Source organism: Lepidochelys olivacea (assembly GCF_965140295.1).
Source record: "Lepidochelys olivacea isolate rLepOli2 genome assembly, chromosome: 2".
In the NCBI taxonomy this organism is placed as follows: domain Eukaryota; kingdom Metazoa; phylum Chordata; order Testudines; family Cheloniidae; genus Lepidochelys; species Lepidochelys olivacea.
Window position 1 is genome coordinate 49,554,939 of NC_140412.1, and position 27,088 is coordinate 49,582,026.

Sequence of the window (27,088 nt, forward strand, 5' to 3'; positions counted from 1 at the left end):
GCATCTGGGGGCTTTTGCTCAGACCCCAGGGACACCATGGGAACAGGCTCCCTGTACTTTCTCTCACCCTCTTGCACACCCACCTGGGGCCAGGCAGAATTTGTCCTTCAGCCTTTCTTACTTTTGTTTTCCTTTCACATCTTTCCATTTTCTGTCCATTTCTTTTTGTTGAGTACTTTTACTTTTTACTCACCCTTTGGCTATTGGTTTACCACTCTCTCCTTTGTTGTCTGTGTGTATAATCCATACGAACGGCATTTACACAGACCTGTATGTGCAATTTATAGTACTTGACAAAGCTGGATTTCCAATTTTTTTAAAAAAGTAATATTTCCCAGCAAAAAATATGTAATTCATTCTTCAAATGGTGTAAACCTTAGGAAGTCACAGCATTCAGATGTAAGGCTCACATTCTGACCTGGACACACTGAGCTTCCCCTGAGCTTTTAAAAGAAAATGTCACTGCTATTGGTTAGTTTGTTTCATGCTTTTGACATTAATTTAATTGTAAATATTTTGCTTATTGGTTTGATGGTTGAGGCAGTGAATCTGCCTCTAACACAGAGTACAGTGCATTCTTCACTGCACACCCATTCTCCACTCCACACTCCACTCCACACCCAGATATGGCTCGGATATGGCCTGGAAAACAGATTACCGTCTGTATTCTGAGGGACTGTATCATGTGGCCCATATGTTCCTGTCTTCTGAGGAGAGCACACTACCTTATAAGAAATGGTCCACTAGGAAATTGAATTTGGATCCTTTTTTAAGGGTGTTGAGAAACATGATCTGGATTATTTGCGGGGAAGCATTACGGTGTCCTGAAAAGTGTATGATTGTGTGTAAAAACAATATACTGCATCTGCACAGGTATGTTTTATATCAAATATTGTAGAGTCCTAAATGATGATTAATTTTTAATGTTCAGCACTGGAGCACGGCTGATGCAACACCCTTTTATGAGACACAGTACTTTTGAGGCGCAGAGGGACACTTCTACTAGCTGGTGTAATGGGGGAGTAGGAAGGGTGAGCTGGCCCAGGACCCCCTTGCCTCCTTTGGTGTGTCTGACATTGATGTCTGTGACCTCCAGTCTTTGTGTAAGCAGAGTCAGGATGAACTCCACCCTGATATCTGGTGGTGAGGTGTGGCAAGTTGTGGAAAAGAACTTCAGGGGCTGATCTCATTTGCATAGGCACACCCACCCAGCCCAGAATGAGGCCATAGCTGCCCAAATGGTCACTTTGGCTGCTGTGGGATCCCCAGTGTCTCTGTTATTGGGGCAGGAAGAATAAATTGTTATTACCCTGATTACGGGAATCAAGGACAGTGGAACTGTACTTGGCCTTTTGTTATGATGGAGGGACTCGCCATCTACTAAGTAGCACTCGCTAGACAAGGGACATGGGTTCCAAAACTCTGTGAATTGAGAGAGGCTGGGAACAGGTATTAGTACCTGGTGGTGTGGGCCCCTTTGTGAGGGTCTGAAACTTTAATTGCACCTCTGTCTCTCTCCACTGTGGAATGTCAGAGCTAATTTTGGGTCTATTAAGAATCTAGTTACAGGTACTGTGCTGAATTCACTTTGGCTCCCACTACTACAAGCTGAAATCACTAAAGAGCTAAAATTACTAAGAGCTGAAATCATTGAGCACTGTGGGGCGCCTGAAGATCTAGAGTGCAGTAGAGCTGTTCGTGGATGGGCTGGTGGAGCAGTTCATGGGATGGCAGGAGCTGCCAGAGCAGTTCATGGGATGGCTGGTGGAGTGGAGCAGTTTGTGGGACTGCAAGCAGAGCAGAGCGGCTTGTGGAGCGGCTCAGAGTGAAGCCCTGTGGAGCAGTCAGCTTCAGGTCACGTAAGGTGCCCCTTACCTCTTCTTCTCTCCTCCCCCCCAACCCCCAAGCACATTTTTACCTAGACTGGGGAGTAACACTCTGCAGATGAACTTTTGAACTCTGGGGCTGGACTTTTGGGGTTGTTGGACTTTTTGGACTTTGGGTGATTTTTGGATTGCTGGACTCAAGAGATGTTTGGGTTGTGGGACTCAAGAACCCGAGGGAAAGGACATGGCCCAATTTGGTGGGGTGTGTCTTTGCTCATGGTTTGGTTGATGAACCCTAGTTGTGGTGTTTTCCCAATTTAATGCTGATGTCGTTTACCTCATGTTATTAAAGATTCTCTACTACACCGAGACTCTGTGCTTGCGAGAGGGGAAGTATTGCCTCTTTGAGGCGCCCAGGGGTGTGTGTGAGATTTTCTGAGGTCACTGGGTGGGGGCTCAAGCCAGTTTTGCATTTGCTTTGATGAGAGGGAACCCCTGTGTACTGAACCCAGCCCTTGCTGCTATCAACTCGGCCTGGCAGAAGGGTTACATTTGCATTCCTGGAGTGCAGAGATCAAGCCTTTTGGGGTATGTTTACACATTAAAGAAAAACCTCACAGCTGGCCTGCCTACTTACCTTGTGTACCCACTCAGGGAACAGTCCTAAATGTTTTCCCAACTCAGAGGCATCTAGAAAGCTAGAAAAGCTAAATGGATATTAAAAGAATGGGACACTGGGAGAGCCTGTGAGAGACAAGCCCAGCTCACCAGCCTACAGGGAGTGCAATGAAATTGAAGAGAGATTTGAACAAGCTACTTGCTGAGTTTTCACTTTTACTTCAAGTTTTACTCTAGCCTATTTATTTATTCTGCTGTTTGCAATTTCTCGCTGGGGCTTTTGGGAGTTTAGGTTATGGAAGGCTTAAAGTTAAGCAAGTGCAAGTCTTTGTGGGATCAGGTCTTAAATTAATGTTTATATCAGTTATTATTAAGGCTAGTCAGTGATAGAGGAAAGAATTGGATTTGGGGCCTCTCTGCTCCCATAACAAGCTTTTATATTATTATTATTATTATTTTTATTATTTTATGTTATTATATTTGCTAAATTAATCATGCAAAATAAATTCAAAATCTCATGCATTTTTTCACATACAGATTTTCTTCAGTTTTGTCCATCCCTAGTTATTATCAAACTCATGGTCCCAAACCTGCCCTCCTTCCATCGGTAAGATGCTAACTGCAGCCAGTTTGGGAGTTTTGCCTGAGTAAAATGCATAGGATCAGATTCCATCATTGTAAAACATGTTTTACTCTGAAACACCTAAGAAAAAATCACTGCTATATAGCAGTCCCCATGGTGGGTGTGTGTGTGTCTTCCATTGATGTTAACCAAAATTACTGTTTGATTAGCGGGGTATTTAGTATTCATTTAATTATTATTGATGGTATGGCCCCTGCCTATTTTATTTATGTTTCTCTTATGACTAGTGGAGGTACATTTCAAATGGGAAACATCTAGAATTTTGTTTGTACAGTTTCCATTTTGATCAGCAGAATAAACAAGGAGAGATTATTTATTTTAATAATTTATATACAGTGCACCTGTTACAGTGGCAACTGGGCACATTCCATAGAGCTAAAAACCTCAGTGTAAACAGCAAAATGAAGAAGAAAGAAAACAATTATACCTCTCTTGATGTTTCATGAAGCTCTGCCTGCTCACCTCAAACTTTAGTTCCCAACAGTGTTTCAAAACCTCTGCTAATGGAAAGTATAGTAGGGTCGATTTGTGTAGCTGTGTAGATGTTCATGCAATTAACTGTGGAAATGCCATGGGTATTCTTCAGTGCTAGAAAGAAAACACCATCTGATAAAGAAATCCTAGCTTTCATGGCTCTGGGATCATTTGAATTAAAAGCAATTACTTCCTGTAATTCTAAGAGGTGATAATCACTCATATGCTCATTAAAGTGCTATTACAGTTATGCCTTCTACTGGAAATCTCTAGCCACCTGAGTCAGCTTATCAGGTTACAGAAAAACACTCGACAGATTCCCTAAGTTCCAGCTTGTCAGGTACTTGGTTTTAATAAAGAATCAAATAATTTAAAGGTGCATAAAGTCATTCCCCAGGGAAAGTTGAAGAAAATGGAGATATGGAAAATATGAGCAATTGCTGTAATTGAAAATATAATTGCAGGCTGATGTTTTTCACAGGGGGAGAAGTCGGTGGGAACATTTCTTGCTCTTTGGATTTGACTATATATAGTATTTAGAAGTTCCTGTGATGGTAGCAATGATAATACAAAGCTGTGTTGAATTTATCTACCCTTGAAGGCAGGGTTGACGTATGCAAACAGGCAAGATCAGAGTTCCACCACGGTGTTATTTGAATTAATATTTTCTCATAACTCTAGGACATGAAGCAGATGCCTTTGGAGGAGCTCTGGTGTTTTTTGGAGAGCTCCTCCCACAGCCCATGTAAGTATTCACAAAGTACAAAATGAGCGTGACGTTTTGTTCAGCTCAGTAGGGACATCAGTAATTTTCAGTCGTTCCTGAGAAGTGTTTCAAAGGCAGCTCTGTGAAAAGGCTGGGCAGAAACAAAAGTCACAGCCCCCCAAACCCATTTCTGTTAGGAGAAAATAGGAGTAATACACTTTGTCATAAAATGACAGGGTGTCCATCCGCCTCTGCAATGAACAATGGTTCTGTAGCACTGATTTCAATTATAAGGTGTTATTGTGTTCTACCTGTTCCAGCAAAACGCTTAGTAAGAACATTGAATTAGATTGATGCAAGTTCTGCTTTTACAATACCACTTTCTGTTCGTGCACTGGCTCCTCTGGGTCAGAGCCCAGCCAAGAAGCTGCTCACTCTCCCACTCCATGTGTATGAGATTAATGGGATCTGTGTGAAATGCTTTTTCCCTGTCGCTGGAACATATGCGGGATAGCTCAGTGGTTTGAGCATTGGCCTGCTAAACCCAGGGTTGTGAGTTCAATCCTTGAGGGGGCCATTTAGGGATCTGGGGCAAAAATTGGGGATTGGTCCTGCTTCGAGCAGGGGGTTGGACTAGATGCCCTCCTGAGGTCCCTTCCAACCCTAATCTTCTATGATTCTATGCCAGACCAGCACCATGAAGGTGCAAAAACTTGCTGTTTGGTCAGAATGCAAAGCCGAGTGAATGCTCAGTGGACGCTTGAAACAGACATCTCAAGCAACAAAAGACCTAACATGATGGAGAATTGCAGCCCCACGAACACTTTCTTGTATATATTACAATATTCCATAGCAGTGTCCAAAACAAAAGAATTTATAGCAATATCACTCTGAACTGTGATCTCAGACACTTAGGACCATTGGACGGGATTGGTACTTGGATGGGGGACAGCGAAGGAAATCCCAGTTGGTGCTAGTGACTGAGGGATCCTCCCAAGTCAGTATTGAACCTGTGTGCCTGTCAGGTGTTGCAGGGAAGGGAAGAGGGTTAGCTACATTTTGTTGAGATAATGAACAGATTTCCTAGCCTCTTGTTGACAATAAAAATCCTATGGGACTGTTTTCTGAAGGCACCATTTCCAAGAATTGATGTGATAACTAAAATTGTGTGAAACAGTGACCCTGGACCCACATGATCACAGCCTGTGTTTAGGGTTGTCGGGTTCTCAGGCCCCAGCTCACCTTTGTGAAAGGTTTTGTAGATGCAGGCTGAGTGTTGCAGATAAAATAGCCTGGCTCTTCCCTCCAATTTTAGCACTGCCTCAGCAAGTCTCAGGATTTCCTACTTATCTCTGATATTGTCACAAGGAGTCCAGTGGGCTGAACACGTGGTTGGATGGCTCACATACCAAACCTAAAGGGGACACAAGATGGCTGCTTCCCTCTGCAGGCTATTTGGAGACTGACTGGGCTGCTTCTGGCAATTTGTTAGTGTCTTTTGAGGAGCAAAGGGAGGAAGGGACCATGAAAACACTCCATTTACCAGCAGCTCACAGAACAAATGAATGGGCAGGGATAATGAATAATCCCTTTCATAGTAGCTAGGGTAACTCTGTGAGCTGGCTGTTGATTATGATGACAGAGGAATGATGCACAACAATCCCTAATAAACACTAGGGATTAGGGGACATCTCTATCCCATAGCTGTTCCATGTATGGTATGTAAGGATGTGCTGCACCCTGAGCCTCCAATCTTTCTAAGGCCTGGAGGTGCTGTGGCCCACACAAAGTAGATCCCAAAGGACTCTCTGCAGAGCGAGTGTCCACTCAGTCCCTTGAAGGCCTGTTGGAGTGCCACATAACCACAAATTAAGAGCAATGGAGCAGGCCACTATGTCCCATTCCCGCCAAAAAAGCTATCAGAGTTAAGGTGAGGGAAGCTGGAGGGTAAGTCTAGGCTGATGGGGGGTAAATCTAGGCTGAGGGGGGGCAAGAGGTGGATGATATCATTGGAGATTTTGGTTCAGAACTGAAAGGAAAGCAAAGATATTAGATCATCCTTGGTGCTAATTCTGGGCAAGTGAACTGCTGCAAATAGTTTGCAAATACCTTGTGCATCAAACCCTGTAGTATTAGCATAGCTTGGCTGCCAGCTCTGATGATCTGACCAAATTCCAGGAAGTGTAATTATATGCTGTTTACTCAGCTGCCCCTGCAATTTCAATAGCACATAGTATTCTTTTCTTCCTGAGCCTACATTGTGTGCAGAATTGCTGTAAGTTCATTAATAATTGCAACACTTCAGTAGTAAGCTAGGTGATTCCTACATACTCTGTCATTAGATAGCCAGAATTTTTCCTAGGTTATAGTGGTTTCTGCCATTTTGTTAGAAAGCTGTCCTAGACCATTTTGTTAGAAAGCTGTCCCTGGGCATGGGAAAAGATGAATAACCTCTGGGTTGCCAGGCCTTGTTACTCTTGTATCAATGCCTTACTATATAGCCAGTGATCTTCCACAGAGTCAGATTGGTTCTTTAAACTCTTTAGAAGCTATTGCTGCAGTTATTGGAAAATCAACACAAATACTTCACTTGAACTGCTGTGATTCCTCAATGTAATCCAGTTTAGACGGGAAAAAATAATAATCTTCCTTATGTGTCTGTGAAATCTCATTATATAATGTGCAAAACTTTAGGCGTTCTGAATTCTGCCTACCATGTATTCCTAGGAGACAGAGATCAATTCAAATATTTGAAAATTAACTTACTGGAGATCCATGACAGCATAGTCACTTGTAAGACTTGATATCTATGCTCCAAAACTGAGACACAGAATTCCTGGAAGTGAAACTTCAGGTTATTAATGTCCTCTAATGTTGTATTATATTCTTCGCTACACTCTGACACGCCAACCTTGGAGAACACTAAAAAGGCTGTTTCTAACATGCTTGTGCAAGGCCATCTGGGCTTACCTTCACTGTGCTACATGCTGGGTGAACTTGGGGGTCAGTATCTGTCATCCAGGTGTCCCCAGATTGGTCCAGGGAGGAGCAAGAGGCAGAAGAAAATAACAACATGGAACATAGAGGAGAACAACGGTAAAGAAAGTTTCATGACCCTCGATCTCCTCCACTTGTGCTCTGCTGGGACTGTGGGTAATGCCTGGGGTAGCTCCTTGAAAGCCACCCACCTTCTGTCCCGGCTTCCTCAGCAGCGTCTTTTGTAGACAGCCCCTGTTCACAAGTTCAGGGCTGCAGGCTCAGGCAGCCGCCCACAAAGCCAAGCATCTCTTCTCTGCTCCCATGACATTCAGCTATGCCGAAAGAGCGCTGGATAGTGGCCTTATGGGGTCACCAATGGACCTCCTTAGTCAAGTGTTGTGTAGCCTTCTGTTTGAATGAACAATGGGGAAGAAAAGTCACAAAATGAGGACAAAAGAACAAAAACAGGAAAGCAACATTATTGTTGTTGTCCTTTGTGGCTGAAGATAATGCTGATGCTGGGTTTATGTCTTGTGAGTATGATTGTGGCTAAAAAGACTGATGAAGTGCATAGGAAGCTTGATGCTGAGGAAGGCATTACAATCAGTGCCTGCTGAGTGTGCCGCTGTTTACGGCTCACCTCTGTTCTGTGCCTCAAGATCCATATGGCAGTTAATCTTGCACTGGGCAACCCCCTATCTGGCTACTGCTTGCCACATGATCTGTGTGTTGTTGACAACTCCCAGCTGTCAATGTTGCACTGTTTCAAGTTATGCTTCAGTGCGACCTTGAAATGTTTCTTCTGGCCACCTTGTATGTGGTGGCCCATTTTCAGTTCATCATACAGCAACTACTTTGGCATTCTGGTGTTGTGCATCCTCAACACATGACCAGCCCAGTATAACTGTGATGTGATAAGCATGGCTTCAATCCATCCCCTGTGGAGTGACTGTGTTCCAGAACCTCATTGTTGGTAACTTTATCCTGCCATTTGATGCAGAGTATGGCATGTAGATGTCAAAATTGGAACTTATCTAGAAGCTTAATGTGCTTCTTGCAGCAGGTCTATGTCTGAGACCCATACAAGTTGGACAGCACAACCACTTTATAGACTTTTGACAAGGTTTGAAGCTCAATATCATGTTGCTGCCAGACTCTGCCTGATAGTCTGCCAAATGATGAACTGGGTTTGTTGATATGAAATGTCTGCTCCTTGTCTATAGTAACATCATTTGCCAATGTACTACCAAGACAGAGAAATTCCATAATAGCATTCAGCTGGTGGTGCTGATGGTGACTTTTAGTTTTGTGTATGGACATAGGCTGATATACGACTGCTGCCTTTTTCAGACTAATTGTCCACCCATCCCTTTCTGCAGACTCTGTGAATCTGTCTATGATCTATTTAATATCTTCTAGAGTATGTGCCTCTAAAGAACTACCATTGGCATACAGCAGCTCATGAATAATTGCCTCAAAGAGCTTCATGGAAGATCACAGCCTGTTCAGATTAAATAATTTTCCAGAGGATCAGAAACTTTGTGACACTCTGTACCTCAAAGTAGCACCCTGGAATCCCCACATTCACCTCTGTGATGTGATTAAGATATGTTTGTTCTGTGCATGTCTTGTGAAGTATCATTTTGAAAGTCTTGGTCTGTTGAACCTTAATATCCTGTTGGATTGTATGTGCTATCATTGTATGTGAAGTTATGAAGTATTGCTATATGTGTTACTGAAATATGTTTTGAGGCTGGGAGACACCCATAGCTGGCCTTTCATTAGTGACAAAGGAGCAGCTATCACTGGCCAGACAGGCATTAATGGCCCACCAAGAAGAATCCACTCTCCCAGAGGCTTTTCAGAGAGGGCATGTATGCAATGGGAACTGCCTGACCCCCACATCACAGCAAGGATCTTTCTAGCAGCTGGAAGAAAGTATAAAAGAGGGACAGTGACACCATCACTTGGCCTCTTTCACTCCCCCTTTCCCCCGATCTCAACAGCTGGACTTTGAACTAGAGAGATTGGTCCCAGGCTGGACAGGAGTTCAGTCTGAGTATTGAGAACTACAAACTGCCTGTAACGTCTATTAGGGTGAGAGACTGCTTGATTCAAATCTTGCTTAGGCTATTAAAGTTAGAATTTGGACTGCAAATTTATTTTTGTTTATTAGGTAACCAACTTTGATCTCTATGCCTGCTACTTCTAATCACTTAAAATCTCTCTTTCTGTAGTTAATAAGTCTGTTTTATATTTTACCTAAAACAGCGTGAGTTTGGTTGAAGTGCTTGTGGAATCTCAGCTCAGATTAACAAAGGTGTTGCATGTCCATTACCCTGAACTAATTAATGGGTTTGCACTTTCCAAGGGAGTCTTGAGCAGTGTAAGATGGTAAATTTCTAGGGTGCAAGGCTGGGGACTGGAGTGATTGACTGGTGCCTTTCTCAGTATGATTCATGAGTGGCTCAGGGAGCATTCATGCAATTTAGCTGGGTGTGGGGCTCCACATACTGATGGCTGAGTGATCACAGCACCTGGAGGGGTTTGCTGCTTATCACTGGCATAGCTTTGTGACTGACACTCCAGACTGGAGAGTTAAGGGTGCACAGTGGTCCCACAGTTCTGGGATCTCGTCACAAATGTATCTTGATGCTAGCATTCAGGTATCTTGAAAGCAAGTAAGAGCAAAATACAGAGGACAGTGAAAGAACAGAGACAGCAGAGGCAGAAAAGGAGAGGAGATAGGGTGGACAGAAAACAAGATGGCACCTATTCTACTGAGGTATGATGCAAGGGGGTCACCCCAACCACCAGGCCATCCCTACTGGGCATGCTCCATGATCTGGAAATGAGTGCTGGTATCAGAAGTCAGGCAGACTGTTCTTAATACAAGAATGGGTGATTCTTCCTCTCTCCCCATCAGCCTATGTTAAGGGGGAATACCTCTGTTCCTCCCCCCAGCTCCTTTCATTCTGGGTGGATAAAAAACCACACCACCCAACTCCTTCTATTCATGGGGAGGGACACCCTTCACACAGCAATCTCCACTCCAAAAGGTGACCCCACCCCTGATATCTCTTATCTATTGCAACTGTAATACAAAAAATAAATAAACCTCCCTGCCCACAGTCCTGTAGGAATTGATGCCACTCTCCTGCTGGAAAAGTGCTGCAGCGCTAACCTCCAGTCCCACAGAATCTAACGTGGAGGGGCAAAAGGAGGTGAGGGGGCATGTAAGGGAGAGGGATGACTGAAATACTAGCACTTTTGTATGCGCCGTGTCCCCTGAGACCAGCAAGGAGTGGCGATGTCACAAAACCCCCCATTGAGCCAGTTACTTCCTTTCTTACAAGAAAACACATGCTTATGTTCCAAAATCTTTTAGCATCTCAAGTCTCTGTGAAATTTTGCATATGCCTTTGGCTGTACAGAGCCTTCTCCAGTCTCGTTCTCTTTTTTTTAAGTAATGAAATTACCTCAGCCTGTACATACCATTCAACGGTGTTAGAATAAGTTTTCTCTGACATAGCTGAGACCGTGGCTTTTTATGTTCATATTTACATGACTGCATTGCGTTATTTTCATTGAAGTTGTCAAGGTTCCTCCCCCACTCTGAACTCTAGGGTACAGATGTGGGGACCTGCATGAAAAACCTCCTAAGCTTATCTTTACCAGCTTAGGTCAAAACTTCCCCAAGGTACAAAATATTCCACCCGTCGTCCTTGGATTGGCTGCTACCACCACCAAACAAATACTGGTTACTGGGGAAGAGCTGTTTGGACGCGTCTTTCCCCCCAAAATACTTCCCAAAACCTTGCAGCCCACTTCCTGGACAAGGTTTGGTAAAAAGCCTCACCAATTTGCCTAGGTGACTACAGACCCAGACCCTTGGATCTTAAGAACAATGAACAATCCTCCCAACACTTGCACCCCCCCTTTCCTGGAAATGTTGGATAAAAAGCCTCACCAATTTGCATAGGTGACCACAGACCCAAACCCTTGGATCTGAGAACAATGAAAAAGCATTCAGTTTCTTACAAGAAGACTTTTAATAAAAATAGAAGTAAATAGAAATAAAGAAATCCCCCCTGTAAAATCAGGATGGTAGATACCTTACAGGGTAATTAGATTCAAAACATAGAGAACCCCTCTAGGCAAAACCTTAAGTTACAAAAAAGATACACAGACAGAAATAGTTATTCTATTCAGCACAATTCTTTTCTCAGCCATTTAAAAAAATCATAATCTAACACATACCTAGCTAGATTACTTACTAAAAGTTCTAAGACTCCATTCCTGGTCTATCCCCGACAAAGACAGACTATAGACAGACTCACAGACCCTTTGTTTCTCTCCCTCCTCCCAGCTTTTGAAAGTATCTTGTCTCCTCATTGGTCATTTTGGTCAGGTGCCAGCGAGGTTACCTTTAGCTTCTTAACCCTTTACAGGTGAGAGGAGCTTTCCCCTGGCCAGGAGGGATTTCAAAGGAGTTTACCCTTCCCTTTATATTTATGACAGAAGTGGAACTGTGTGTGAGTTTATGCGTGTGCCAGTCCCCTGGCAAGTGGATCAGAGAGAAAACATCTGTTCTGGCGAGACATTCTAGGTTGCACCATACACGTATGCTAGTGCTGATCGAGTGCACCCTAGTCTGCACTAACATTCTAGTTTGTGTGCATCAAACTCTGGGAGGGAAAATATTTGAATCCCTGCAAGTAAAGCAAAAGGGCACAAAATTTATCCAACCCAAAACCATGGCAAAGAAAAATATTGGGCCCAATGCTGCAAGGGGCTGAGAGCCTTCAGCTCCCACTGATTCTAAAATGGAATAATTAAAATAATGTATTCAATTACCGACACTGATAGCAGATGACCTGCACAGCCCCCTCTTGGGGGTACACAACTCCTCTCATGATTAGGTCCACTGTTGGTAATCAGAAATTTCTGGGTCCCAAAAAGAAAGGCTAGAGGTGTAAACTTGGATACTAAGCAGGGACACTGTGTTCCCCCAGATTAATGTGCTGAACCAGACAAGTAATGTGGATTTGGGGTAAATCTGAGACTAGCCCGGTGTTACTGTCAGCATTTGAAGTCATTGTTAATGTGCAGCAAACAGTGGAAATTCCCTGACACTGCCATTTTCTTGTAGAGATGTTGGGAGTTAGAAACAAAACAGTTTTTTCTCTTGTGAGTGAAATCATGCCCAGCTCAAACTGAGATATTATCGTTTCTTTGCTTCATTGCACGGCTTGTTATGACCTGGTCTGGAACTTCAGGGGTTGCGTAAGCCAGTAAATTGAATAGATTTCTGCTCCTTTCTCTTGCTGTAACAATTGTTGGCTCGCTATCTGTGTTGCTTTTACATTGCTTTGTCATTTGGTTTTACATCATTGGCGAAAGGATATAAAGCAATCACTTGATTTGGTATCAGCTATGTGATTAGTCCTCTTTGTGCAAACTAAGCAGGGGCGGTTGATGGATGGAGCTCACCTTTGTGCACTAAGGGTATGTCTACACTACGAAATTAGGTTGATTTTATAGAAGTCAATTTTTAGAAATTGATTTTATACAGCCGATTGTGTATGTCCCCACTAAGCGCATTAAGTCGGCGGAGTGTGTCCTCAATACCGTGGCTAGCATCGACTTACGAAGCGGTGCACTGTGGGCAGCTCTCCCACAGTTCTCGCAGTCTCCGCTGCCCCCTTGGAATTCTGGGTTAAGCTCCCAATGCCTGATGGTGCAAAAACATTGTTGAGGGTGGTTTTGGGTACATGTTGTCAGTCGCCCCACCCTCCCTCCATGAAAGCAACAACAGACAATTGTTTCGCGCCTTTTTTCCTGGGTTACTCATGCAGACGCCATACCACAGCAAGCATGAAGCCCGCTCAGCTCACCACTGCTGTTGTGAGCATTTTAAACACCTTGTGCATTATCCTGGAGTATGTGCAGAACCGGGCTAAAAGACACCAGCACGAGGATGATTGTGAGGAAGACATGGACACAGACGTTCCTGAAAGCACGGGCTGTGGCAATTGGGACATCATGGTGGCAGTGGGGCTGGTTGATACAGTGGGACCCTGATTCTGGGCCTGGCAAACAAGCACAGACTGGTTGGATCACATAGTGTTGCAGGTATGGGATGATTCACAGTGGCTGCGAAACTTTCGCATGTGTAAGGCCACTTTCCTGGAACTCTGTGAGTTGCTTTCCCCTGCCCTGAAGCGCAGGAATACCAAGATGAGAGTTGCCCTGACAGTTGAGAAGCGAGTGATGATAGTCCTGTGGAAGCTTGCAACGCCTGACTGCTACCGGTCAGTTGGGAATCAATTTGGACTGGGCAAATCTACTGTGGGGGCTGCTGTGATCCAAGCAGCCAATGCAATCACTGACGTTCTGCTATCAAGGGTAGTGACTCTGGGAAATGTGCAGGTCATACTGGATGGCTTTGCTGCAATGGGGTTCCCTAACTGTGGTGGGCCGATAAATGGAACACATATCCCTATCTTGGCACCGGACCACCTTGCCAACCAGTATGTAAACCGCAAGGGGTACTTCTCAATGGTGCTGCAAGCACTGGTGGATCACAAGGGACGTTTCCCCGACATCAACGTGGGATGGCTGGGAAAGGTGCATGACGCTTGCATCTTTAGGAACTCAGGGCTGTTCAAGCAGTTGCAAGAAGGGACTTACTTCCCAGACCAGAAAATTACCATTGGGGATTGTCATAAATATAAAGGGAAGGGTAAACACCTTTAAATCCCTCCTGGCCAGAGGAAAAACCCTTTCACCTGTAAAGGGTTAAGAAGCTAGGATAACCTCACTGGCACCTGACCAGAATGACCAGTGAGAAGACAAGATACTTTCAAAGCTGGGGGGGTGGGGGACGACAAAGGGTCTTCTCTGTCTGTGTGATGCTTTTGCCGGGACCAGAGCAGGAATGCAGGTCAGAACTCCTGTAAAGAGTTAGTAAGCTATCTAGTTAGATATGCATTAGATTCTGCTTTGTTTAAATGGCTGACAAAATAAGTTGTGCTGAATGGAATGTATATTCCTGGTTTTGTGTCTTTTTGTAACTTAAGGTTTTGCCTAGAGGGATTCTCTGTGTTTTGAATCTGATTACCCTGTAAGGTATTTACCATCCTGATTTTACAGAGGTGATTCTTTTACTTTTTCTTTAATTAAAATTCTCTTTTAAGAACCTGATTGCTTTTTTCATTGTTCTTAAGATCCAAGGGTTTGGGTTTGTGTTCACCTATACAAATTAGTGAGGATTTTTATCAAGTCTTCCCCAGGAAAGGGGGTGCAGTGCTTGGGGGGATTTTGCAGGGGAGACGTTTCCAAGTGGGCACTTCCCCTGGTCTTTGTGTAACACTTTGGTGGTGGCAGCTTTTAACCTAAGCTGGTAAGAATAAGTTTAGGGGGTCTTTCATGTTGGTCCCCACATCTGTAGCCTAGAGTTCAGAGGGGGAAGGAACCTTGTCAGGGATGTTGAAATGCCAATAGTTATCCCTGGGGACCCAGCCTACCCCTTGCTCCCATGGCTCATGAAGCCATACGCAGGCACCCTGGACAGTAGTAAGGAGCAGTTCAACTATAGACTAAGGAAGTACAGAATGGTGGTAGAATGTGCCTTTGGACGTTTAAAAGCTCGCTGGGGCTGTTTGCTGACTAGGTTAGACCTCAGCACAACCAACATTCCCATTGTTATTACTGTTTGCTGTGTGCTCCTTAATATCTGTGAGAGTAAGGGGGAGACATTTATGGTGGGGTGGGAGGTTGAGGCAAATCGCCTGGCAGCCAATTTTGAGCAGCCAGAAAACAGGGCGATTAGAAGAGCACAGGTAGGCCCGCTGTGCATCAGAGAAGTTTTGAAAACCAGTTTCATGACTGGCCAGGCTATGGTGTGACAGCTGTGTGTGTTTCTCCTTGCTGCAAACCCGCCCCCTTTGTTGATTTTAATTCCCTGCAAGCCAACCACCCTCCCCACTTCGATCACAGCTGGCAAAGGAAATAAAGTCACGATTGTTCTGAAATCATGCATTCTTTCTTTATTAATTAAAAAAAAAGTGAGATAACTGACAAGGTAGTCCGGGTGGAGTGGGGAAGGAGGGGAGAAGGGAAGGACAAGGCCACATTGCTTATTGTAGCCACACTACAAATGAAAACTGTTTGAATGCCAGCCTTCTGTTGCTTGGGCCATCCTCTGGAGTAGAGTGGCTGGGTGCCCAGAGCCTCCCCCCGCCGCATTCTTGGGCATCTGGGTGAGGAGGATATGGAATTTGGGGAGGAGGGCAGGCGGTTATACAATGGATGCAGGGGGGTCTGTGCTCTTGTTGGCTTTCCTGCAGCTCCAACAGATGCTTCATCAAGTCCGTTTGCCCCGCCATTAGCCTCAGCATCGCCTCCTGCTGCTGCTCTTCGCGCTCACTTAATGCTTTTCTGGCCTCTGCCACTGAAAGCCTCCATGCATTAAGCTGTGCCCTATCAGTGCGGGGGGACTGCATGAGCTCGGAAAACATGTCATCGCGAGTGTGTTTTTTTCGCCTTCTAATCTGCGATAACCTCAAGGATGGAGATGAGAGGGGCAGCATAGAAACATTTGCTCCTGGGGGGACATAAAAAGGGAGAGTAAAATTTAAGAGGATACATTTCTGAGAACAAAAGGGAGACTCTTTCACAGTGAATCAAGCAATTCACAGCACATGTGCTTTAGGGACAAGGTCGCATTTTGCCTTTTATATTGAGCGTCTGCCGGTATGGTGACACATCACACATAGCTGGGCAACAGAATTAGGTTTCCAGGCAGCCATGGTAAGCCTTTTGGTATGCGGGGTTGGCTTCTTCTGCCTTCATAACATGTGGGAATGGTCTCAAACTGCAGTGCCACCCTTTCCCATAGCAAGCAATGCTGGTTGGGCTTCACGTTTAAAAGGAGGGGCTGTGGTTTTTGGGTTTATGTGCAGCACACATCTCCCACCCCACCCCATTGCTATTCTCTGGGATGATCCCTTCACCCCTCCCCCCGTTGCGTGGCTATTCTCCGGAATGATCCCTTTTAGCCAAATGCAAACAACCCAGCATGAATGGGGTCCTTTGACTGTTCCCTTACAAGAATTCCCCTATTTCAACCAGGTGACCATGAATGATATCACTCTCCTGAGACTAACACAGAAAGATAAAGACCGAATGTTGCTTGAATGCGACCAAAACCCAGGACCATTTGCTGCCATGCTTTGTGCTGCAATGAATCCAGACTACTTGCTACTGTCCTACCATGGAGGATGAAATAAGGCAGCCCTCCCCAGAAACCTTCTGCAAAGGCTTTCAGAGTACCTCCAGGAGAGCTTCATGGAGATATCCCTGGAGGATTCCTGCTCTATCCCCAGACATGTTAACAGATTTTTCCAGTAGCTGTACTGGCCGCTAATGCATCCCAATTCTTCAGGGCAAATCAAACATTAAACACTATTGCTTTTAAACCCTGTACTGTAGTTACAAAGATGCACTCACCGGAGGGGACTTCTCCACCTTCAGGGTTGGGGATCCCGCCTTGGGACAGTATTCACTCCAGGGTGATGAAAAGGTCCTGGCTGCCAGGGAGAACGGATTCACCGCTTACCTGCTGCGCATTCTCCTCCTCCTCTTCCTCATCCACAAAATCCTCCTCCCTGTTGCGTGAGACTCCCCCCCTTGCAGCTGTCCATGGACAGTGGTAGGGTAGTGGTAGGGTCCCCCCCTAGAATGCCAGGCAGCTGATCATAGAAGCGGCATGTATGGGGCTCTGACTTGGAGTGACCGTTTATCTCCTTTGTCTTTTGGTAGGCTTGCCTGAGCTCCTTAACTTTCATGTGGCACTGCTGTGTGTCCCTGTTGTAGCCTTTCTCCACTATGCCCTGTGCGATTTTGGCATATATATTTGCATTTCTTCTTTTTGATCAGAGTTCGTCCTGCACAGATTCTTCTCCCCATACAGCAATCAGATCCAGTGCCTCCCTTTTGGTCCATGCTGGAGCTCGTTCGCGATTCTGAGGGGACTTCATGGTCACCTGTGCTGCTGAGCTCACCATGCCCACCAAACAGGAAATGAAATTCAAAATTTACCAGGGTTTTTACTGTGTACCTGGCTAGTGCATCAGAGTTCAAAGTGCTGTCCAGAACGGTCACATTGGAGCACTCTGGGATAGCTCCCGGAGGCCAATACTGTCGAATTGCATCTACATTACCCCAAATTCGACCCAGTAAGGTCGATTTTAACACTACTCCCCTTGCTGGGGAGGAGTACAGAAGATGATTTTAAGAGCCCTTTAGGTCGATGGAATGGGGTTGGTTGTGTAGATGCATTCATTTTAAAATCAACCTAACACGGCTAAATTCGACCTAACTCCGTAGTGTAGACCAGGGCTAAAAGAGAAGCAATGAAAGTATCAAGGTTTGCTTGCTTACAACAGCTATAGGAGTTGAAACTTAGTTGTTTGCACAGTCACTTGTCACTGTGGTAGCAAATGTCATTTACAAACCAGATTTCAGCCCTGTTCCCTCCACCCACTTTTGATTTTGATGATAAATATCTATTCACAGTCACAGAGTGGAGAAAAGAGAGATTTGTTCAAATGTATTGGTAAGAAAACAAGCTCGGTTAGATACAGGAAGACTTTTTTTATGGTGCTGCCTAAATCTAATATCTTCCAATTGTTACTTTTGACCCCAATTCAGCAAAACATTTGTTTGATTTCAAGAATACGAGTAAGTCCATCCCTGTTCAGCAAAGCACTTTATCATCGCTTAAGCATGAAAGTATATGCTTTAAGTTAAGCATGTGCTTAAGTACTTTTGTTTTGAGGCTTTTGTGTGGAACTTCCAGTGAAGTTAATGGACCAAATCCCACCCTCAGATAAGCGAATGCATTTCCTCTATAGTCAGTGGGACTTATGTGTGTGCATTGAGGCCAGAATTTGGCCCACTTGGAGTTTTCAGTGTGGACACATGGCAGACAGATCCTTGGTAGATGCACTGCTTTCCCATTAAAATTAGTCTTCTGTGAAAAAGGAATTTATGCACATTTTCGCAAGTAGCATGTAGCATGTAGAATTGTGTAAGGTTCTAGCTTCTCTGATCAGAAAGCATGAAGGAATTGTACAGAGCCTATCCTTGTGGCTCCTACCACAGGCTGGGGCTTAATAGTTACAATATATCCCAGTCTCTTAATGACAGAAATCTGCATTTTTTCTCAGACAGGTTAGTGTACAATGTTATTTTGAGTGATCTGTCCCCTCTCACCTATATGGTCACATGTTCCTTCCCTTGGTGTGTGCTTCAGATAGAGATATACCAGCCAGCACCTACCTGGAAGAATGACTGTGGCTTCCTTAACAGAACCCAGAGTGAAATGTCAGTCTGGAGAATGAACTGCAAACACAGTTCTCTGCAAACTGCATTTTTAAGGAAATTAATGCAAAACCCTTTATTCCTAAAGTGAAAAATGACAGCAGGTGAGTACTTGATGAAACTATTTGAATGTTTTTGCCTCTGACTGATAACAGGAGGTAGCATTCCATGTGTGTGCATAATTTTCTGTTTGTTAAAGGCACACACTTACTAGGTCAGCTTCCTCTTTAATTAATCCCATGATAACCAGGTTTACATTTCTCAACCTCAGCTCCACACCAAGCTAGAAACTGGACAAAAACAAATAATTCTTCTGCAGCCTACTCGCAAAGGGTTGTAGCTACTGGATCTACACAGCCAATCACATCACACCCTTCCTACACCCCTCTCCACCCCAGTGGCTATACAGAATTGAACCAGACCTCAGCTTGTCTGAGCAGGGGCTGACAAGTACCACATTTGCACAGACAATACTTTGTGAGTCTGTCCTTGAGTGTTAAAGGCCAGGGGCAGTGTATTTCTGGGTTTCATAGACCTCCAAACCTCCACACCTGGAATAATAGAAGAAGGGCCTGGCATCCTCTGGTGAGGTGTGGACTTGCTGGCCACCCCCAGAAGTACACTGAGGTGGGAGATGACCTTCCGGTGCCAATTCTGGAGGGCTAGATTAATAGGGGCCCAAGTCAAATTCCACTGAAGACACTGGAAGTCTTTCCATTGACTTTAATGTGTGCAGTGTAGTTGTACCTGTGTCGGTCCCAGGATATTAGGCGGACAAGGTGGGTGATGTAATACTTTTATTGGACCAACTTCTGTTGACTTTAATGGGAGTTTGGATCTAGCCCAGATCATTGACATCTCCTTTCCATGCCATAGTAAGACAGAATGGGTGGAACTTGGGTACTGATTGCATCTCCCTGTAGGGGAAATGCTCCTCTCAAGATAGTACTGATCCAATAGGGTTGTGCAGAGAGGAAATTGGTGTCCTGAGAATTATTTGCTATTTTCAAAGCCCCCAGATTTTCCATTTGTCCTTTTGAAAAAGTCAGTTTATATTTTTATTTACACTTAATTTAAAATACCATGTAGATCCCATCCTCTAGCATACAGAAAAGAATGCTGAACATGTTCTTTTATGAAATTGCTGACTGTGAGCAAAATTAATTCCCCCTTTAGTTTGCTAGTTTTGAAGGTTTCATGTGAGTGGAGAGAAAAGGGGTCTGCATTCAAAATGCAGATCTCACTTGCCCAACTCTGGCTGTTTGATAGCTATGCAATCAGACCATGTAGGAATTATTTATTTATTCAGAAGGAGCTGTTTGCAGGTCGTTCCTGTAATTTTCCTTTAAAAAAATTGCTTACAAAATAAAGGTTAGGCTGCAACTGTAAAAGTGGGGTTGGACGAAAGACCCAGTTTTAATGACCCAGAGACTACAGATGGAAGAAGATGGACTTTGATTATGTTATTTTTTGCAAAACAAATATTTATAAAACTAGAATGTAGTGTACATTGCAGTCATGGTTATCACTGAAACTTAAAATGGAAAATACTTCCTTAAAATGGCAACCTTGGCACTCAACCCTCTAATTAAATCTGGAGTAAAGCAGTATGTGCAAAGGTGATACAAAATGGAAATGTACAGAAGATTTCAACAAAGTTATGAACCAGTGTGATGTGGTATTATCAAAAGGAGCCTTCTATCTAGGTGCTTATGCAAACATTTATGTGGCCCGCAAGTCCTATCTCAGCACCTAGTGAATGTGACTCAAATTAGTGTATTTTACATGCATGGCTTTCTGCTATATTACATATATTTTGCCCTATAATTGGATTAATGTTAAGGACCAAACTCTCCTCCCAGTTCCTCTGGTGCAACACTATTGAAATACACTAAAACCTACCAAGAGCGACAACTCATGGGAGTTAGCAAAAGTGGTCACTTGTAAGAGGTGGTCTCTCTTCAAAAGTTTGCCCACCAGAGATCGGAGGTGTTCCATGCCATCTGCAAGAAGTTGCTTGTGACAGGTGGTCTCTCTTCAGAGGTGTTCCCAAAGGCAGGTTTTACTGAAAATGAAAACAGTGTAATTGAGAGGAAATTTGGACCCTTAGGCTGGGCAAGCTGCTATAGCTGAGATGAATGACAGGGTTAAAGGAAAAAGCCATTGGACAGGGTTTCTCTGAAGACAGAAATGTGAACAGGTTGCTTTACCATTTCTCACTATGTTTACAATCTTTTCTCCAGTAGTTCATTGGTCTAATGCCTTTTCCCTTGTCATTTGCTGTTAAAAAAAGTAAATCTGAATTTGAATGACAGAGCACAGAGATCTGGAAGGCTAACTTGTAGACAAATACAATGGCCTGGAAATTAAAATAGAGATTATTGTAATGATCAGTGAACTTTAGTGCAGAATCTTGGATGGATGGCAAATCCAGAAATATTTAACTGTTTTTTAATTTACTAAATTAATTTAATAATTAATATCTAGTAATTTCAGTATTTAGGGCAACGTTTCTCAAATGCAGTCAGTGGCAAAGTGGGGCGGGGCTAAGGCAGGCTGCCAACCTGTCCTGACACCATGCTGCGCGCACCCCTGAGGCAGCCAGCCAGTCCAGCACAAGTAGGAGGGGGTCCAGGAGGCTCCATGGGCTGCTGTCGTCCTCAGGCACTGCCCCCCCAGCTCTGAGCCAGTTCTCGGGGTGGGGGCAACATGCGGAACCCCATTGGCCCCTTCTCCCCACCTAGGAGCCGGACCTGCTGTCCGCTTCTGGGGCTCAGAGCGGTGACAGGACATGTAGGGACTAGCCTGCCTTAGCCCCGCACCACCGCCAACCGGACTTTTAATGGCCTGGTCGGTGGTACTGACCAGAGCCACCAGGGTCCCTTTTCGACCGGGTGTTCCGATCAAAAAATGGACACCTGATCACCCTACTCTGGCCGTCTGGCAGCAGGAGTAGCCCTGGGCGCTGACCCAGAGCTCGAGCTTTGTGGTATTGGGCTCCGATCCCTGGCTCCAGCCACGTAGTTCCTGTCCCCAGCTCCGGTTTCTGGCTGCAGACACTGAGCCCCGCCCTGGCCGCATGGCAGCAGACACCCGGCCCAGGCTCTGGCCATGCAACAGTGGGGCTCATCACTCACCCCCAAGCCATAGAAAATTGTGGAAAAGTAATAATGGGCCTTATTATTTGTGGTAATAAAGTCCATTATAACTTTTCCATGATTTTCCACTGTCAGCTGCTTGGGGCTGAGAGAGCCGGCTCCTGCTGTTGGCCACAGGGCTGAGAGTAGGGGCTTCCACTGTTGGCAGCCAGGGGCTGACAGTGGCCATCTGGGGCTGACAGCAGAGGCTCCTGCTCTGAGCCCCAGGGTGTCTGGGACTCCCGCTGTCAGTCCCGTGCATGGTGGGGCTCCCACTGTCTAAATTGCAGCCAAAGCCTCATATTGCAAAATCCATGATTTCTGCAATGTCACAAGTTAAATAGGGCCTTCATTATGAACCATACATTGTGATTTAAGGGTCATAATTGGTTTTCTTGGTAATTCAGTACACAACATTTGTAGTACCAAGTATTATCTTGATGAATATTTATATGGCTAAAACGATGAATCGAGAGACAGCATCAGCTAATGGCTATAGCCTGGAGTGGGATCAGAAGAGTTGGGCTCTATTAAAAGCTCTGCCATTTTCCTGGTGTTTGACTGTAGCTTAACTTCTCTTTGTCTCAGTTTTCCCATGTATAAAATGGGGACAATGAGTTACTCTTCTTTGTGAAGTGGTCTGAAATCTACAGGTGAAAAGCTCTAGATGCCAATACGGTATAAGAGCTAAGTTTTGTTATTGTGAGTGTTTGAAACCACAACCCTGGACATCCTTATTTGTCTGAATAATAACTAATAAACCAGGAGTGAAAACAGGACCCCACTGAAATCAATGGCAAAAACCCGATTGACTTCCATGGGACCAGGATTTTCACTCAATATATTTGTCTGAAGATCTGGGGTGGACTCTTGGCTCCACTGGAGTTTTGCCATTGACTTTGGTGGCATTAGGATTTCACCCAATATCTCTTAAGAATACTGGGGTGTGGGGTTTGTCAAACTGGCATAGCTCTTCAGTGCATATAGCCTAGTATTTTGCTTCTAGCAGTGTCCAAAACCACTTACTTCAGAGGAAAGTGAAATCTAGCCAATTGTGCAATATTAGAAATGGAGGAGTAAATTCCTTCCTGATCCCTACATTGATCAGCTTAGGCCTGAAGCACCGCTTGCATTTTGATTTTATCTTATCATAGAAGCATTTAGAATTTAGCATAACTTGATTGCTCACTTCACTGACTGCCCATGTTTTATCCATAATAATCAATAGTCTTTTTTAAACAGTCAGCCCGCCACCAACAGTACTTTTCTGCATAACTATCACATAAGCACACCGTAAATTCTAGGAAGATGTTTTGTTAGATTGTGGCTATTGAAATGCGAAGTACAGCTTTGAAAATAAACATGCTTGTGCTTTGCATTGCTCAGTTGGCAAACCTGTTGTGCGATAAGCCTTAGAAGTACTCTATTATGTAATTTTTAGTTAATCTCATTTCAACCCCAGGCCGTGATACTTCATTTGTTTTAATGTGACTAGCTTTTGAAGAAAGTAGGCATTCATTTTATCTGGCTCAATCTTAAAGACCATTTAGCTATTTTACTTGGTCCCCATCACTGACTATCAACAGACCTCACCAACATTAATGGATTTTGCCTCAAACACCTTACTGAGATAGATAAGCACTGTGATCCTCATTTTAGAGATGGGGAGACATTAAGGGCTGTATTCTGCTATCCTTACTCACAAAGCCAAAATGGCTACAGGACATCATCAGTGGGCAGAAACAACCCTTCTGTCTGTACAGGTGGGAACCAATCAGTTGGTCTGCTCTGATTCCAGTAATTCAATAACAGCGGGAGAGGATGGGTCTATGCAATGCTATGTGTGTTTACTCTGCAAGGCAGAAAGGGCTTCCATGTAAGGATGAATACCTCTAGGAATGTCAGACCTAAAATTCATCCCCATGTTTTATTTATCTAACAGATTCTTAGCACAACATGAATGCTGACAAATGGGCAGATATCAATGTTGCTTTTTTTGATCTGCCAGCTTCAGTAAACTGGTCATATTGATTAGTTTTTCTTTGCAAATAAATAGTGCTATTGATAGGAGTTATATTGGCGGATCTGGAGACAGAAATCCTCTCTTCACAGAGCATGAATAACATGGGCAAGAGCAGATTCCGCACTCCACCAGTGTTCCTCAACCCTGATCTAAAGGGATCACTTGCTTGATAGCTCAGTTCCCATAGTCATTCAGGGCCTGATCCTGTTGTGGTTGAAGACAGTGGCAAAACTCCCGTTGATTTCAATGGGTCAATAAGACCCTCGGAACTCGGCCTCTTTGCTGACTGCCAGTTGTGAAGTGCATTTTGCAACATAGGTATCTCTCCAGTGGGAACCAAATAGTACACTACCAACCCATTTCACTCAGGCACCAAACAGCCACCAGATTGTAATGAGCCACAGCTTCTAGCCCTGATAGACCTGATCCAGAGTTGAAACAGTGATCTAAAGTGACACTATTTGAATCTCATTGCCAAAACTCTAAGCTATCCTCTCTACTTCAGGATTTTCTGATCCTGAAATACTTGTGACTCATTCAGGTCTTATGTGTGGATATAACAATTTTATATTAAATATGGTGGAAACAAGGAATAAGCATGGTACAGATGAGAGGCCTTCACCATTAGCTTTACTTTAATTTTCCATGGGTAGTAGTGGAATTCATGGTTAGTCATTATTTTGGTTCATCCATGGAATATAAAAGAAGAAATGGTTAACTGTGAGACTTCATTTGAACTGCTCTTGTCTAAGGTCACAATTTTCTACCCATGCATCACATGAGCTACTACTCAGTTTGTTAAATATTTTTTTGAAGTGTTCCATAAAAATGTGTTCTGGAATGACACACAACCTCCTTAACCAAAATAGCAATTTGAATACAGTACTTACAAATGGTCAGAGACTGCCAACAATGAATGCAGTTTTTTACAATACTTAGTCTTCATCTGCACTGCTACTTAGACTAGGTGAGTTCAGACAGCCTCATGGAGCTTCAAAACTAACTTGAAAATAACAGTGGTGGATGTTCTGTGTGATGTTATATCTCACTAACTTTGATAGCCAATTAGAGCCCTCAGATCGAACAATCATTGTCATTGGCTGTCAACTGAATTCTCCTGATTGGGCAGATTTAGCTTTTTCAGGGCTGCACAATACTGGATTCCAAAAGGCAGAAGCAACACAAAATGCATTAGCTACCTGTGGGTGCTATAAAAACTTCTGCCATCCTTTGACTGGCTTTAAAAACAAGTTCAGGAGGAACTGTATGTCAGCTCTGTTGATTCGGAACATCATTTTCATTGTATTTCTCATTTGCTATCCATATTTCCCCTATCTGTAAATCTGCATTCAGTCATTTTTGTAATCTGAAACCTGTATTAGATGTAATCTCAACTGCTCCGGCACTCAAATGCACAACCATGGTTGCCTTTCCTTTCAGCTTTATTACTATAATTCCCTCATTTATTTAGTTAATTGATTTATGTAGATTTGTTGAAAGCACCTCTTCCAACCTCTAGGCGCTTGTACATTATTTATAAAACAAAACAAAATGCTATTCACACAATACAAACCTTACTGGTTCCTATATTTTGGTGTTCCAAACATTAATTTGTTTCAAATTCAAAAGTATTCTGCTCATTTTCTCATTTGGTAGCGGGAACCATATCCTCAGGGGCATGTGAGCTACATCGGCTCCCCTCCACCCTATCATGGGGTCAGCTGAGAGCCAATTCAGCATACAACACACGTTAGAGTAGCTTCAGAGCCCACAGCCTAGGATTGGTAAAGCATATTGCCCTGCAGCCACACTCCCTCCCAGGGCTGGCATATCCATATGCTGAGCATCCAAGAGCAGGTGGTATAGAGCTGGCTACTGAAGCTTTACCACTCAGTCATCCAGTGATTTTTTTCCAATGCCATCTGGCTGTGTAAGACTGCTTTCCATCCCCGTTGAACTGCCAGAATGGTATAAGGGGGTGGGGGGAGGGGCAAGGCCTTGTCCATGGAAGATACTGCTTCAGCATCCAGTTCAAAACCTTCCCTGCTGTAGTCTTCAAAATACTCCATGGATTCTACCCCACCCCATCTTTTCATCTCCCTCTTTTTATGTTCTCTTGCTCTTGCCTTATGCTTCTCAAGTATTAGACTTATTTCTGTTTGCTTCCTCCCCACCGGGGGTCATTCCCACGTGGGCCTCACCGATGAACTCTCTGAACCTAAATGGCTTATAATTTATTTTCATATCCTATGTGAAAATCCATTCTTCCTCTTGGCCTGTGACTCTTACCATTCTCTTGAGTAAAACAATCACATCCTGCTCTCTGAGTCACCAAGTTTCCCCAACCTCAGTCATTCTTCCTGAAACTTAGTATGTGTCCCTTTTCCTTCTTACCCTCCCATAGTTGCATATTGTACTATATTTGTATTTGCATATATAGACTACTTTGCATATATAGACTCTAATTGGATATTAACAATTCTAGGATATTTTTGTATGAGTGATGTAATATCAGTGGTTACCAGCTTATGATCCATGGGCCATGAGCAGTTCACAGAGCATTCACTGGTGTTCCACGGAGAGGTGACTGCTTGGTCACATGATGCTAGCTGCTGCTTCATGTTCCTAATTGCTAAATCACATAAAAAGAAGCTAAAAATCCATTACCTACTTTTTTCATGTGAACAAGTGGTGTCGTTGAAGGACAAGTTGATTGCCATCACTACAAAAGTGATTTTTCCTCCCTTGATATTCTACTGTTAATTGAATTGTCTCATTAGATTGACCCCCCATTTGGTAAGGCAACTCCCATCTTTTCATGTACTATGTATATATACCTGCTATTGTATTTTCCACTCCATGCATCTGATGAAGTGGGTTCTAGCCCACAAAAGCTTATGCCCAAATAAATGTATTAGTCTCTAAGATGCCACAAGGACTCCAAGATATCCTGAAAGTCCTGTGGACCTGATCATTCAGACAAGAGCTCAATATGTGGGAGCGTGTGCTATACCCAAATCTTTTAGTCTGTCCTAGAAGTCAGTTATGTTTGTGGAAGGTCACCATGGCAGTTACCTGGCCTATTAAGACTATGCACCAGTTTAAGAAGCTACATATTGTGGAAATATAGATGCAGTAATCCTAGGAGCAAGGCAAGCTACAACTCAGAAAGCTTTACCCAGCTGTGTCACTGGGTTGCCAGTATTCATACTCTAGGTGTTTTATGCTTCGTTGTGTCTGGATCTTCTGCCATATAAGATCTCACACTGACACAGGGTTAATTAACACACTCTA